We start from the raw sequence: 6837 nt of genomic DNA, 5'->3' as shown, positions 1-6837 counted from the left end.
AATTATTAAAACAGGTAATTAAATTTTGTTTTGCAAGTATAGTTGTTCTTATAAATATGAACTATAGCCACCATTTTCATCTTCCATTGCCATGCTTAATTTGGTCTTGTATTATTTACGGTAAAAAAAATAATTTTAATTAATTTTATGTGCAACAAAAAAAAACTCTAAACAAAAATCAGCACTAAACTCCAAATCAAAATTCCAAAATCCAAATCAAAGCTCCAAACTCAAAACTAACAAAATAAGCTTTAAATTTCATGCTAACTGAACAACATAAGCAAAAAGTAGAATTCCACAAAAATATCGGGTACTGCCGTATATGTTAAATTGTTAGGATAGGTAAAAACTCAACAAAATAAAGAACTCAAAACTGCCACGGAGGCGACGAACTAAGAAAAATTGAAATCAAAACTGAGTCAGGGGAGCGAACTATCAAAACTAACGAACAGAGGAGCGACAATTCAAACTAACAGAATTCCAAATCAAAACTAACTAACAAAAATAAACACTAACTAACAAAAATCAACAATAACTAACAACAATCAGCACTAACAAAATAGAAATCTGAACCTTTTGAACAAAGCAGCAACGCGATCTGGAGACAGATGAGGTTGCGGCGAACAGAGAGGACGAACGGACACGGAGGCAGTAGAGAGGACGAACGGCCACAGAGGCAGTTAGGCAGAGGAGGCCGCAGGACCGCAGCGAGCAGAGGAGCGATCTGGACTGGAGGCAGAGTGAGGCAGCCGCGCGTTTGTCGTGATTCGTGAATCTGAAGGAGGGAGAAAGGAAGACTGTGTAACTTGTAAGCAAAAGTGAGAGAGAGTGCAGTTGTAGAGTCCGCTAGAGATGCAAATGATCCCCACACACAAAAAATTCAAATATTATTCAATTCAATGTTACCAAAAAAAAATACACATGTCAATATATTTTATAAAATTAAATTGATAACGGAGATTTACATATTTCTTAAGCACCTAACTTAAATAATCTAAATCTTTTTTACTAAAACAATGTGTAACTACTCGAAATACAAGGGTTTATGCTAAATACATAAATATTATTCTATTATAACAAGCCTCAAATATAAAAGATATATTTTTAAATAATAATATAAATTTATTATAAATAATTTTATAATTTTATAAGTTTTATAAGTAATTTTTTATGTATTATAAATATAGTTATTTTATAATATTATTTTATTGATTTATAATAATTGAATATAATTAAGAAAATTAAAATGAGGGAAAATCATATTTATCACAATCATCTAATTTAATTTTTTACACTTTGGACATAAAATCAAACACCTTATGTGCAACAAAAAAACTCAAACACTTTGGACATAAAATCAAACACCTTATGTGCAACAAAAAAACTCAAACACTTTGGACATAAAATCAAACACCTTATGTGCAACAAAAAAACTCAAACACTTTGGACATAAAATCAAACACCTTATGTGCAACAAAAAAACTCAAACACTTTGGACATAAAATCAAACACCTTATGTGCAACAAAAAAACTCAAACACTTTGGACATAAAATCAAACACCTTATGTGCAACAAAAAAACTCAAACACTTTGGACATAAAATCAAACACCTTATGTGCAACAAAAAAACTCAAACACTTTGGACATAAAATCAAACACCTTATGTGCAACAAAAAAACTCAAACACTTTGGACATAAAATCAAACACCTTATGTGCAACAAAAAAACTCAAACACTTTGGACATAAAATCAAACACCTTATGTGCAACAAAAAAACTCAAACACTTTGGACATAAAATCAAACACCTTATGTGCAACAAAAAAACTCAAACACTTTGGACATAAAATCAAACACCTTATGTGCAACAAAAAAACTCAAACACTTTGGACATAAAATCAAACACCTTATGTGCAACAAAAAAACTCAAACACTTTGGACATAAAATCAAACACCTTATGTGCAACAAAAAAACTCAAACACTTTGGACATAAAATCAAACACCTTATGTGCAACAAAAAAACTCAAACACTTTGGACATAAAATCAAACACCTTATGTGCAACAAAAAAACTCAAACACTTTGGACATAAAATCAAACACCTTATGTGCAACAAAAAAACTCAAACACTTTGGACATAAAATCAAACACCTTATGTGCAACAAAAAAACTCAAACACTTTGGACATAAAATCAAACACCTTATGTGCAACAAAAAAACTCAAACACTTTGGACATAAAATCAAACACCTTATGTGCAACAAAAAAACTCAAACACTTTGGACATAAAATCAAACACCTTATGTGCAACAAAAAAACTCAAACACTTTGGACATAAAATCAAACACCTTATGTGCAACAAAAAAACTCAAACACTTTGGACATAAAATCAAACACCTTATGTGCAACAAAAAAACTCAAACACTTTGGACATAAAATCAAACACCTTATGTGCAACAAAAAAACTCAAACACTTTGGACATAAAATCAAACACCTTATGTGCAACAAAAAAACTCAAACACTTTGGACATAAAATCAAACACCTTATGTGCAACAAAAAAACTCAAACACTTTGGACATAAAATCAAACACCTTATGTGCAACAAAAAAACTCAAACACTTTGGACATAAAATCAAACACCTTATGTGCAACAAAAAAACTCAAACACTTTGGACATAAAATCAAACACCTTATGTGCAACAAAAAAACTCAAACACTTTGGACATAAAATCAAACACCTTATGTGCAACAAAAAAACTCAAACACTTTGGACATAAAATCAAACACCTTATGTGCAACAAAAAAACTCAAACACTTTGGACATAAAATCAAACACCTTATGTGCAACAAAAAAACTCAAACACTTTGGACATAAAATCAAACACCTTATGTGCAACAAAAAAACTCAAACACTTTGGACATAAAATCAAACACCTTATGTGCAACAAAAAAACTCAAACACTTTGGACATAAAATCAAACACCTTATGTGCAACAAAAAAACTCAAACACTTTGGACATAAAATCAAACACCTTATGTGCAACAAAAAAACTCAAACACTTTGGACATAAAATCAAACACCTTATGTGCAACAAAAAAACTCAAACACTTTGGACATAAAATCAAACACCTTATGTGCAACAAAAAAACTCAAACACTTTGGACATAAAATCAAACACCTTATGTGCAACAAAAAAACTCAAACACTTTGGACATAAAATCAAACACCTTATGTGCAACAAAAAAACTCAAACACTTTGGACATAAAATCAAACACCTTATGTGCAACAAAAAAACTCAAACACTTTGGACATAAAATCAAACACCTTATGTGCAACAAAAAAACTCAAACACTTTGGACATAAAATCAAACACCTTATGTGCAACAAAAAAACTCAAACACTTTGGACATAAAATCAAACACCTTATGTGCAACAAAAAAACTCAAACACTTTGGACATAAAATCAAACACCTTATGTGCAACAAAAAAACTCAAACACTTTGGACATAAAATCAAACACCTTATGTGCAACAAAAAAACTCAAACACTTTGGACATAAAATCAAACACCTTATGTGCAACAAAAAAACTCAAACACTTTGGACATAAAATCAAACACCTTATGTGCAACAAAAAAACTCAAACACTTTGGACATAAAATCAAACACCTTATGTGCAACAAAAAAACTCAAACACTTTGGACATAAAATCAAACACCTTATGTGCAACAAAAAAACTCAAACACTTTGGACATAAAATCAAACACCTTATGTGCAACAAAAAAACTCAAACACTTTGGACATAAAATCAAACACCTTATGTGCAACAAAAAAACTCAAACACTTTGGACATAAAATCAAACACCTTATGTGCAACAAAAAAACTCAAACACTTTGGACATAAAATCAAACACCTTATGTGCAACAAAAAAACTCAAACACTTTGGACATAAAATCAAACACCTTATGTGCAACAAAAAAACTCAAACACTTTGGACATAAAATCAAACACCTTATGTGCAACAAAAAAACTCAAACACTTTGGACATAAAATCAAACACCTTATGTGCAACAAAAAAACTCAAACACTTTGGACATAAAATCAAACACCTTATGTGCAACAAAAAAACTCAAACACTTTGGACATAAAATCAAACACCTTATGTGCAACAAAAAAACTCAAACACTTTGGACATAAAATCAAACACCTTATGTGCAACAAAAAAACTCAAACACTTTGGACATAAAATCAAACACCTTATGTGCAACAAAAAAACTCAAACACTTTGGACATAAAATCAAACACCTTATGTGCAACAAAAAAACTCAAACACTTTGGACATAAAATCAAACACCTTATGTGCAACAAAAAAACTCAAACACTTTGGACATAAAATCAAACACCTTATGTGCAACAAAAAAACTCAAACACTTTGGACATAAAATCAAACACCTTATGTGCAACAAAAAAACTCAAACACTTTGGACATAAAATCAAACACCTTATGTGCAACAAAAAAACTCAAACACTTTGGACATAAAATCAAACACCTTATGTGCAACAAAAAAACTCAAACACTTTGGACATAAAATCAAACACCTTATGTGCAACAAAAAAACTCAAACACTTTGGACATAAAATCAAACACCTTATGTGCAACAAAAAAACTCAAACACTTTGGACATAAAATCAAACACCTTATGTGCAACAAAAAAACTCAAACACTTTGGACATAAAATCAAACACCTTATGTGCAACAAAAAAACTCAAACACTTTGGACATAAAATCAAACACCTTATGTGCAACAAAAAAACTCAAACACTTTGGACATAAAATCAAACACCTTATGTGCAACAAAAAAACTCAAACACTTTGGACATAAAATCAAACACCTTATGTGCAACAAAAAAACTCAAACACTTTGGACATAAAATCAAACACCTTATGTGCAACAAAAAAACTCAAACACTTTGGACATAAAATCAAACACCTTATGTGCAACAAAAAAACTCAAACACTTTGGACATAAAATCAAACACCTTATGTGCAACAAAAAAACTCAAACACTTTGGACATAAAATCAAACACCTTATGTGCAACAAAAAAACTCAAACACTTTGGACATAAAATCAAACACCTTATGTGCAACAAAAAAACTCAAACACTTTGGACATAAAATCAAACACCTTATGTGCAACAAAAAAACTCAAACACTTTGGACATAAAATCAAACACCTTATGTGCAACAAAAAAACTCAAACACTTTGGACATAAAATCAAACACCTTATGTGCAACAAAAAAACTCAAACACTTTGGACATAAAATCAAACACCTTATGTGCAACAAAAAAACTCAAACACTTTGGACATAAAATCAAACACCTTATGTGCAACAAAAAAACTCAAACACTTTGGACATAAAATCAAACACCTTATGTGCAACAAAAAAACTCAAACACTTTGGACATAAAATCAAACACCTTATGTGCAACAAAAAAACTCAAACACTTTACATGGACATAAAATCAAACACTTTATGTGCAACAAAAAAAAACTCTAAACAAAAATCAGCACTAAACTCCAAATCAAAATTCCAAAATCCAAATCAAAGCTCCAAACTCAAAACTAACAAAATAAGCTTTAAATTTCATGCTAACTGAACAACATAAGCAAAAAGTAGAATTCCACAAAAATATCGGGTACTGCCGTATATGTTAAATTGTTAGGATAGGTAAAAACTCAACAAAATAAAGAACTCAAAACTGCCACGGAGGCGACGAACTAAGAAAAATTGAAATCAAAACTGAGTCAGGGGAGCGAACTATCAAAACTAACGAACAGAGGAGCGACAATTCAAACTAACAGAATTCCAAATCAAAACTAACTAACAAAAATAAACACTAACTAACAAAAATCAACAATAACTAACAACAATCAGCACTAACAAAATAGAAATCTGAACCTTTTGAACAAAGCAGCAACGCGATCTGGAGACAGATGAGGTTGCGGCGAACAGAGAGGACGAACGGACACGGAGGCAGTAGAGAGGACGAACGGCCACAGAGGCAGTTAGGCAGAGGAGGCCGCAGGACCGCAGCGAGCAGAGGAGCGATCTGGACTGGAGGCAGAGTGAGGCAGCCGCGCGTTTGTCGTGATTCGTGAATCTGAAGGAGGGAGAAAGGAAGACTGTGTAACTTGTAAGCAAAAGTGAGAGAGAGTGCAGTTGTAGAGTCCGCTAGAGATGCAAATGATCCCCACACACAAAAAATTCAAATATTATTCAATTCAATGTTACCAAAAAAAAATACACATGTCAATATATTTTATAAAATTAAATTGATAACGGAGATTTACATATTTCTTAAGCACCTAACTTAAATAATCTAAATCTTTTTTACTAAAACAATGTGTAACTACTCGAAATACAAGGGTTTATGCTAAATACATAAATATTATTCTATTATAACAAGCCTCAAATATAAAAGATATATTTTTAAATAATAATATAAATTTATTATAAATAATTTTATAATTTTATAAGTTTTATAAGTAATTTTTTATGTATTATAAATATAGTTATTTTATAATATTATTTTATTGATTTATAATAATTGAATATAATTAAGAAAATTAAAATGAGGGAAAATCATATTTATCACAATCATCTAATTTAATTTTTTTAAATATTTTGTAAAATTGGTATGATAACTTATTATATATGATAATTGTTTGACTCATTGTACCTTGATTGTCAATTTATTTTTCAACATATAATGGTATTTGTATTTATTTGATGAAAATAAAATGTAAAATACAAACCAAAAAATATGATGTAA

At 30.5% G+C, this 6837-nt stretch overlaps 2 long non-coding RNA genes across 2 annotated transcripts; both read left to right on the top strand.

Annotated features, from left to right (window-relative positions):
• Window positions 1-604: 604 nt before the first annotated feature.
• On the top strand, window positions 605-859 carry LOC140920572 (uncharacterized). Its single transcript, XR_012163277.1, has 2 exons — window positions 605-745; window positions 785-859. It is a non-coding gene; the product is annotated as an uncharacterized lncRNA (long non-coding RNA).
• A 5135-nt stretch (window positions 860-5994) lies between these two features.
• On the top strand, window positions 5995-6249 carry LOC140920569 (uncharacterized). The gene is made up of 2 exons (XR_012163267.1): window positions 5995-6135; window positions 6175-6249. It is a non-coding gene; the product is annotated as an uncharacterized lncRNA (long non-coding RNA).
• The last annotated feature ends 588 nt before the right edge of the window (window positions 6250-6837 follow it).

This window comes from Cicer arietinum, chromosome 5 (assembly GCF_000331145.2).
Source record: "Cicer arietinum cultivar CDC Frontier isolate Library 1 chromosome 5, Cicar.CDCFrontier_v2.0, whole genome shotgun sequence".
Classification (NCBI taxonomy): domain Eukaryota; kingdom Viridiplantae; phylum Streptophyta; class Magnoliopsida; order Fabales; family Fabaceae; genus Cicer; species Cicer arietinum.
This window is presented reverse-complemented; position numbering and strand designations above follow the sequence as displayed.